Source organism: Neopelma chrysocephalum, unplaced genomic scaffold, assembly GCF_003984885.1.
Source record: "Neopelma chrysocephalum unplaced genomic scaffold, ASM398488v2 Primary Assembly neopelma1_61b, whole genome shotgun sequence".
NCBI lineage: Eukaryota > Metazoa > Chordata > Aves > Passeriformes > Pipridae > Neopelma > Neopelma chrysocephalum.
The window spans coordinates 2,834,784-2,844,986 of record NW_020897717.1 but is presented as its reverse complement, the minus strand read 5'-3'; the positions used below and the strand labels follow the sequence as shown (position 1 = coordinate 2,844,986).

At 37.7% G+C, this 10,203-nt stretch overlaps 1 long non-coding RNA gene across 1 annotated transcript; it reads left to right on the top strand.

Annotated features, from left to right (window-relative positions):
• The first annotated feature begins 4,282 nt into the window (after window positions 1-4,282).
• Window positions 4,283-8,891, top strand: LOC113966825. The gene is made up of 3 exons (XR_003533973.1): window positions 4,283-4,528; window positions 7,980-8,051; window positions 8,624-8,891. It is a non-coding gene; the product is annotated as an uncharacterized LOC113966825 (long non-coding RNA).
• The last annotated feature ends 1,312 nt before the right edge of the window (window positions 8,892-10,203 follow it).

Genomic DNA, 10,203 nt, shown 5'->3' with positions numbered 1-10,203 from the left:
TCAGCTGCAATTTTTTAGGATGAACATAGGAAACGGAATAGAAAGGGTGGTTCTTCTTCAGTGCCCTTAGCCACCTTCTTTAGAATTGCCAAATGTGATATGTTGTACCACTTCCACCACATTTAACACCACACCAGCAGATTTTTCTCCAGGAGTTTTCTGAAACAGTTTTGAATATGTTTAAACTCTCACTCACCTCTACATCTTGCAATAATGAGTTTTACAATTTATTTGTAAGTTGCATAAAAGCAGTTTTATTTGTTGCTCTTTTTATTAAAAACTTTGGGGTACCTTTAGTTCTTACACTCAAAATAGCTTGGAACTACTGCATGTCTGCTAGTTAAGATTGTGTAGACCTCTTTGGTGAATTCCTTCAGTCCTGCTTTTTCCAAAATTAAGAGCTAGAGGCTATATGCACATGGAATCTGTTCTGTATTTCTAATCACCCTTACTATGACATTAAAACTACACCATACTGTTTCCAAATAGATTGAACTGGATTGTGTTCAAGATGTGAGCATGAGCATGTGAGCATGTGAGATTTATAAAGCAGCGCAAAGATATTTTCTATGTTGTTCCCCATGCAATTCTCAACAGCTTTGAACACTAGATTTGCCTTTATGATAATTGCAGATCATTGTGCTAGTGTTTTCAGAGAAGCAGTCAAATATTTTCTGAATGGTGATAGCTAATTTAGAAACCATCATAATTTGTTTCTGCTTATATGGGAAGTTTCCCTTGTGTATTACTCTGCATTTCATCAAAATCTCAATACCTTCTGCCACTCTGTTGTCTAGGCGAACAATTTAATAAAACATTATGCTTGGAAAACCTGTAATTTGGAAAAGTTAAAAATGAAGATAAGTAAAAAAAAAAAAGTAAAAAATTACTTTTTTTAGTCAAAATATTTCAGTCAAAAATTAGATATTACCTTTTTGATGAGATGATGTTAAGCTGACTCTTCTTTGAATCACCATAATGCTTTTTGGCAATTAGAGCATAATGTTCTTTTTCTCTGATAAAGTTCTCCGAGGCAAAGTTTTCCATATCAAGCAAGTTGTATCCGAGGTAATTTACAGAGGAAGGTCTACAGGTGAATAGTATTGGGTTTGCTAAAAATAAAATGTATTCAGGAAACAATTTTACATTTGCTATTATGAGTTGTAGACTTTGGAATACACTTGTGTTCGTTAAAACAAAAAAATCATATGCTTTATATCAATCAATGTTAAAGAACAGTCTAAATTCTGACTGTTAAATGTTCCTAATGAGTCACTTAACAGCAGCTCTAGACTAGGACTCTGCAGTCTTAATCTGATGCTGAACTTAACAAGCTGTCAGCAACCCACTCAAAAGTGTAAAGTTAAATAGCTGCAGAATTGGCTTTCAAGATTTGTTCACCCATTGTATTCTTCATCAAGCAACAATAAACTTGAGGAATGGGCTGCCCAGTACTCAGGCTGGGAAAAATAGCAAAATAAATCAGAAACATTTTTTCCTAGTACTGACTTACTCAACTGTAATAACATTATTCACTTAACATTCCATTCTGAATATAGATAGGTAGATTAATTTTATACAATTATAATATTCTATGTATTTCAGTGAAGGTCTACTTATTTGAGCAAATATATAGGATTAAGGAGCATATCCTTAGATAAGTCTTTGAGTAAGGCTGAAGAATGAATACTGTGAAATATTTTCAAGATAGAAAAGAACTGTTCATTTCTCATTTCAAGAGAGAAAACTTAAATAAAAAGAAAGAGATAATGGAAAAATATCACTTCCCTCCTGCTTTGGCTAGTTGTCACTGTTGTCACCAATGATGTCTTAATGTTTCTGGCTATTCAAATGGTAATAAAACCTCCAGCCTTGTGAATTCTTTTGTAGTAAGCAACTATTCTCTCTATGGGAATATAGATAATATGAGGAGGGAAAAAAGTACGCAAGATAAAGAGGTTCATAAAAAAGTCCCATACTACTTTATTTACCATAGTAGTTTAATGGAGACACTGACAGTGTCATAGACTTTTACTATATTAGCACAATGCTAGCTTCCCTATGCATAATTAGGTAACCAGCCCACAATCTGTATCCAAAACACCTGTATCTGCTATATGAGGGACAGGGGGAAGCAAATAAAAGCAAAGGGGAAAGAAAAGAAGTCTAGGGTTTTATTGATGGGACTGATAAGCAAAAAAACTGAACAAATGTATGAGCACTCTCATTTTTGTAAAATTGTCTGCTGCTGCATTCAGTATTGCAGTGGCTTTGATTTGACCCTCACATCTTTAGATCTCTGGGAAATTAGTAATGTGTACTGTGATGTAGCTGTATCTCTGTGTCAATCAGGACACCATCATTGGCAGTTTAAGCTTATTTTTTCTCTTTGGGAGGGTATTGCAAGGTCTAAGGAGTCTGCTCTCTGAAGGGCAGAGGAAGAGTGGAATGCAGACTGGAGTTTTGATTGGAGCGTGTCCCTGAAGTCAACTGCCATACAGAAAGGGATGGATTCCCTGTCACCCATTTTATTTTACTTAACAAGTTAGAAATGAGGTTTAATAGTATCCTACTGCATGCCCGCAAAAATTTACTTGCACATCCACTAACTAGGTATTTGCCAGAGTTACCATATGTAATATGTGGTATAGCAAAAAAGGTAATTTTGGAGCAACAGGTGAGTGTTCTGACTTGAAATCCACCAACTTTTCTCAGTTTTGCTGAGGTCTTTTACAGCTACTGCCATACATTCAGCCTGTCAGATAACCATAAAATATTCTCTAGAGTTTTTTATGCTTCTTCTGCTGGTTAATGAATGGATCACATTTGAAGCAGCTGTCTAAAGTGCTGTTGAACATGCTAGCAATTGGCCTTTAGCTTATATTTGCAAATGGATGTATATATTTTTTGACTCCCTCTTCAAAGGAAATAATCCAGTACCAAACCTGAGGCAGATCCTTGCTTGCAAAGGATGTTGGCTTGCCACATTTGTAGAACTGAAAGAGAGCAAAAACATAAAAACAGGCAGAGTTTCTTTTCCTTTCTTGCCTTGCTATCATACATGTTAGGTGAAAATACAGATTGACTGGCATCCCCAATTCCTGCCATTGCAGCTTCTTCCCCTTGTAAAATTTGCTAGCGTGGCACTGGGCTCCAAATCCCTCCCTTAATGGCAGGAGCAGCCTAGGGAAGTGATATTTCCTTAATCTCTGACGTGGCAAAATCCCACCTCTGTCCTAGACTTGGGTTGAGAATCTAGGTACTAAGAAGTCCAAAAACATGTTATCACTGGTGTACAGTTTCTAACATAACCTTTCATTTGCTGCCTCCCCAGAGGTGAACAGGGCTATTTTACAGCCATCTCTGATGGAGCCAAGGTTATCTATAACATAACTTTCTCTTTTCCACTTGAACAATGCAAAGGTGATAGGACATAATGTTACCATTCAATCATGCGATTTTAAGAGGTTTCAATGCAAATGAATGTACATCCTATATCCTGACAATTTCAATCCTTTACCTTTAAATTTGGTCTCAGTATTGGCTACTTAGCCCAGACCAAAAAATTTTCCCATTTTTATTTCCTCAGAAACAGGAAAATGTGTGGTTGTGAGCACATGATGTTCATGTTTGTATGCAATGACTATTTGCTAGACAGACCTCTATGTTATACTAACATGGGAGCCCTGAAATCATACCATTCCCCATGCACAAAACATCTTGTCTGGCTTATACTGAAAGTATTTTAATTCCTTCACCAGTACCACATGAACCACGGTGATATTTTACCCGATTTGCATTCAGACCTAAATGCACACTTCAATTTATTGTTTTTTAAATCACTGATTTCTTCCCTGCTTAGATTTTACTCTTCTCTTACTATAAAACTTTAAACAACATAGCTCATGGTGTCCCTAAAAAATAATGGGAAAAGCTGGTAGTATATTCATATTTACATGAATATAGAACAGATAAAATGAGTAAAAGAATTAATTCCAACAAAATACAATATTTCACTTCCAAATGCCAGCTGGCATGAAATATAGCATGTAGATGGTTCCATTCATAACTCTGGCTTACGTGGTATGCAGAACTGTGGGCAATAAAAATGATTATGTGATATCAGACCCATGGAAAACACGTATGGACAAACACAACACATGTTGAGACAGAAACAGGCAAAGCAGTTGACACCAAAGAGATGCATCTTAACTTCAGTAGTTGCTAGGACACTGTGAGGACCAGCGATTCCCTGAGGACAGGAGATGTGGTGGTCCCCTGAGGTGGTACGGTAGGACCTCACCATCCAGAGCCTATCCCAGGTCTCCAGTTAGGAATTCTAAGCAGCCAGGGGAAACGGGTAGTCCTGGGTATCAGGCACCTCCTTGGAGATGGGAGCCAACCAAGGACAGGCTGGGATGTCAGCCCATGGGTGGGGTCAGGATCAGGCCTGGAGAGGGGAAGCTGCATCAGACACAGCCCTGCTGTGTGCAAGTACAAACTATTAAGGATATAGCCATGCTTACAGGTACAGACTGATTAATGGTGTATTTCTGAGAGATGCTTCACAGCTCACATATTTCACCGTGCTCTGAAAGTGGTGGATGATGTGCTGTAGGCTATAGAGGTACTTGGTATCTGAGAGGTCTTAATTACTGTGACCAAACCAAAGACTTGACTGCAGGAAGATACCATGCCATTAGAAATGCATATATAAATCGGTGTTCTGCTGCTAAAATAGGCTATGCTGGATGAGGAGGCATTCATCTGGAGGCAGTGAGTAGTGAGATTCCCTCAGAACTGATCTTGTGACCACTAATTAATTAGTAGCTTTGTAATAATCTTGTATACTTATAATATGAGCAGATAATACAAGGTTCAACAGCAACAGCAGAAGAAAAAAAGGCTGGACTTTGACAGAAATAATTAAGAAAACCCCTACCAACAGGTCTGAAATAGTTGAAATGAGCAAATAATGCAAAGTGCAAGGAGCAAATGGGAAATTCTACAAACTTGGGATCATCCTTTGGAAATGAGAAATGTACTTGTATATAGATGCTAATTTTTAGAATTTCTGTCAAGAATCAATGTGATATGAGTATGGAAAAAGCAAATGTCAGCAAATGTTTTCATCCATTTCTCAAGGCAGCTAGGAGGCTATATATAGATGTATGCCTGTGTACAGGCACAGTCAGTCAGGTAAAAGCATGAGACATGGAAGAACAGCCACAGAGAAAGGAGGACTGGAGTAATCACAAATGTAACTTATGAGAGGAAACTAGAAAGGAGGGTGTTTACTAGCTTACAAAATGAATGCTGAGAAACAACAGGGATGCTCTCAAGGAACACCGCAGTAATTGAACACTAGACAGTAAGGTGTAGGACTTGTTAGCACGATAGAACATTTTTCAGTGCTCATATTTTTCTTGTGTGCCTATGAACCATGCACTTGTTACTGCTAGACGTAAGAACAAGTCATTTTCCCAGAAGACTGAAAGTCCAAGTTGAATTGTGTTTAACGATTGCTTTTGCTAGGAAATCAGCTGTAGGTAATGGTGAGATCTAACTGTTGCTTTTGGCTCTGCTAATATGCCAGGAATGAAATCTGTTTTCAGAGCTGTCAGAGAAGTCTCAGAGATAGTCAAAGTGAGAAGTAGATTATGGTTTGTCCCACAAACACCACAGGTACTTAAGCAGAAGCGAGTTTCAGTGCCTCTGCTAATGTGTGAAGTGCAAGTACAGACTCTATATAGCACACTGACGTGCTTTGGCAATCTATACTGCTGACGATGGGGTAACTGGGGCATGGAACTTTCTTTCAGAGAATATTCCTCAGTTTCTTATGCAGATTTCCTTCCTACAGTGTTATATATTTTCAAGCTCACACACTCACCCAGCCTTTCTGGAACTGCAGAGCTGATCTTACAGAGAACATTTCTGAGTCTATTACCTGATCCCAGGAAAATTTATTATGCCCTTCAGAAAGCCTCATTTGGTGGCTTTAAGCTGCTTCACTTATACACATATCACAACTCAGAGATGAAAGAAAAGCAAGTAAAATACAAGCAGTAAAAAACTGAAAATAAAACTTTTATGAATTACAAAATAAGTTATGTTTGAGCTTGAGATATGTTCACATTTCTGAAGAAGCCTGTCTCCTAGGCTTAATGGCAGCATTTATGTTCATTCAGTTATTAGAGTCTAACTTTATCAGAAAGCTAGTTTGTACCTCACTGTACATACTTCTTGATGATTGGTTAGAAATTGCAGCTATAGAAGATCTGTTTTTAAAATCTTCAGTAATGCAAATTGTGCAGGGCCAGGTACCTAAAAAGACCTGATCTTTTTAAAAGACACAAAGTATAAGCCAGCTGGCGGATCACAGGCCAGATCTTATTCCCAGGGAGGTACTCGGGCAATATGTGCAAACCAAGTGGTTTATTATCTTCTCTTGAGCTTGATAGATGTAGCACTAGCCAAGTGCTGTGCTGTGACTGCTGCAGGTATGGAACTGCTGGAGGAGAGGGGGATAAAATTTCTTAAATGGCTGAGTTTATATCCGTTTGTAGTTATTTCAACATAACCATTTGCAAGGTGTTATTGCCAGGTTCATTTACATGCACAATCAAGACATTGCAACTTGTGAGGAGTCTAGAAAGGAGAAGTGCTAGGCATTAGCTTTGAAAAACTTGCAAAGAAAGGAGACAAGAGACATTAAATTTAACTCTGTCATTGAAACCATGAGGTAAAGGGCAGAGGACCTAGCACGCACATAAGGAGCCCAGAGAGCTAGTTGATGATCTGTCCTCCAAGTTATTGAACGTTTAATAGAATTTTATCCCCCTCTTTGTAACAAAACTATAGAGTGTAAACAAGAACCAACCACGTGACTTTTCTGTCATAGTTCATACAACATAAGACAAAATCTTTTAGTCATGTGATTTTGATTATTTTTTTCCCTTTTTTGGTTTTTTTTTGGTGATTGTGGTGGTGTTTTAGGGTGAAAGGAGGCATGCTGGGTATATTTTAGTTACTATTACTAGTCAGAGATTTCTATGCTGAGAAAAAAAACCCTCTCCTACTTTACTATCTGTTACAATATGAAACATAAAGATATATTCCAATTTTCAAAGCCAACCGAAGAAACGAAGCCTTTCCTTTTGGTGTTGCCTCCCACTTAAACATCTGACAGTTGTGTACATTTTTATTATATGTTGGTTAATTATCCTATGAAATACAGGTTTTCTGAAAATGTAAACCCTTGTGTTTCATTTGGAAGAGCTGGTGATCTAATTTCTGGCTATAATGTTTCATGAAATATAAATTGCTTGTATATATATCAGAAGAGAAATTCAAGAAAAGACAAAGCTCATTAAAAGATCTGGTTGAAAGAGAGAAGAATTTTCATTGAAGAAGAATTATTTGATTAAATTCTTTTCATATGTATTTGGTTTCTAATACAGTATGATCTAGTTTAATACAGTATAATCTAGCAGGATTACTCGTCCATTATGAAAATACCATTCTTACAGGATCAATGAATTTTTTCTAATTGTTTAGGAACCAATGAATAGAAAGAGGAGAAAACAGTGGAACATCACAAGTCATGTTTTGGTCCACTGGTGGCAAAACATTGTGTCACAGTTAATTAGAAGCTGACGTCACAAGTTGGACTGATGTAACATCATTCTGGGGCCAAAGTCAAAAACATTTCAAGCTCCAAATGTCTTTGAAAGCAAAAAAAAATGTATCATGAAAATAACTTCTATAGGTTTATATACCATTACGTCTCTGGCACACGGTATTATCCTCACAGATTAAGGATATTTTTAGATCAAACAGATTCAAATACATCCAAAAAAGACAGTATGTGGTATAAAATTTTAGAATTCAAATTTATGAAAGTTAATACTGTTTGCATAACAGATTTCAAATATGCACAAATCCCAGTATACAAGTTTTACCTTTTGAAATTTCAGAGTTGAAACACAAGCTGATCCCTCCTGCTTTCCTTCCTAGAGTTCAGCGTGTTGTTGGAAAATGAAGAGCAGGTAATTTCATTAACTACAGGCATGTGCACAAAAGAAAAGAGGCCAAAGGTTTTATACAGTGAGGTGCTATGCTCTGAGTCAGGAGCTGTGGGTATAACCCCATGCCCTTTGTTAGCTGCCTGTATGACTTTGGGCAAATCACTCCTGTGCCTCTATTTCTGTAACTGAAAAAGGAGTTTGCAATATCACTTTGTAAAGAGCTTTAAACATATGTGACATGTAAGAGTGTGTTTTTACGTAGTGGATACCAAACCAGACTATTCTCTTGTAGCATCCTTTTGAAACCATCGGAATCAATAAAGTCATATGAATGCATGTGAGGTCCCATAGCTTTCAAGAAACAGCCAAAGTCAGGGACTTACTTAACACCTCTTTGGTTATGGTTTGCAGCATTTGTTAATTACTGATGGTGCACGTGGATGGTATTGCAGGATTTCCTTGCCTATGCCTCTGTCTAAATGGGGCTTACTCATTCATCCAAGTGAACAGCTCACCTGATTTCTTGTTGGTGGAGGTAAGTCCTGTGAGGCCAACATGGCATCTTAATGGTCACATTTTCCTCTTGGTTGAAGAGAATTCAAATGTTGCCAGAACATCCTGGGCAAAGCAGTCAGTGAGACCTTGATTGCCCTTGTATAAGAGGAAGCTCCTGCATGTGTTTAACTGAAGTGTTCCTTTGATTTCCGAGGCAGCTCTCAAACCACCTTGGCTGAAGTACGCAAGCTGTTGTTCGAAGGCCCCACAGCAATGCTGAGTGAGTGGTTAAGAGAGGGCATCACATTTTACTCCAGCCATCTCCTCCAACTGATCTTATTTTGCACATATCTACTTCATAAATAAAGAAAGTCTCATAAATAAAATCTGTTTTCCCTCAAAATAGCCCTGCCTAAGGGTGGGGGTTGCATCAGGTGCCTCTTGTTTTCCTACTGCTTTGGTAGGGCTATATCCCAAGCTCAGAAAGAACAAGCAGGTGTAGGAAGAAGCTAAAAGGATCCACACAGCTATCAATACAAATTCCTGAAAGTAAATAAAGGAATTTACAGTTTGGCTTAGACTGTCATTCCAGTGTGAATGATACTACATAAATTTTATAGATAAAATGGCTATGCTTACAGATTTTTTTTCTCCAGAAAAAAATATATTTTGTATATATTGTATATATTGCATATATTGTTTATATTGTATATTTTCCCATGTCCTTTTCTTGCTTTAGTTTGCAACACTTCCAGGGAGGGAGGGAAAGAAGGGAAGGAGGGAAGGAAGAGAGGAAGGAAGGAAGGAGGGAAGGGAGAGAGGGAAGGAAGGGAGGAAGGAAGGTAGGGAAGGAAGGGAGGAAGGAAAGGAGGAAGGAAGGGAGGAAGGAAGGAAGGAATTATCATATTAGCCAAGTGTTTATAAAGACAGTTATACTGATATTAGTATAGAACTGTCTTGTTATAGCTTACATACATTGACAAGACCTTGAAGGCATAGGAACTTCAACCTTTCATGTTTTCAGGAAAAATAATTAGCTGGAAAGTCAAAGATAAGAAGTGTTTTCCTTTCAGACTTATATACTACTTTCCTAGTCTTTGGGGGAACTCTGAATTTAAACATATTCAGGGGAATTGTTGAGATAGCCAGAGTTCTGGCAGTAACAAGCTACCTGGGTAATAATAAATAACACAGATAGTTCAGCAAAGGTCAGCTGATGTTTTTCAGAACATATGAATCTTACTTCTTTCTTTGCTCAGCCTGTTTTTGCAATGAAGACACCACTGGGAACATTAGCAATAGTTTAGCAGTTAAGGCAGGCATCTTGGGAGAGGCAGGGAAAGGAAGAAGTTTCCCAATCTTGTAGAGGATATCTCGGCTAAAAGTCTGCTCCATCCACTTGGAATTAGGTCACAGTGACCTGAAATGTGGTCATTCAGACTTATTGAAGGATACAGTGGGGCCCAGAGATGGCAGCTGGGCAAGGAGAACCCATAATATGGAAAAAAAATAGGAACTGATGGACCTGTATGGAATGGAAAAAAAGCATAAAATGAAATACAGGGAAAAAAAATCCCCAATTGCAAATCAGCTCTAAAAGGCATGAGAGTCAGTTAATTTTTATCAAAATTTCTAAAAGTGCAGTCTCTATATTTACTTCTCTAACATGGGGGAATGT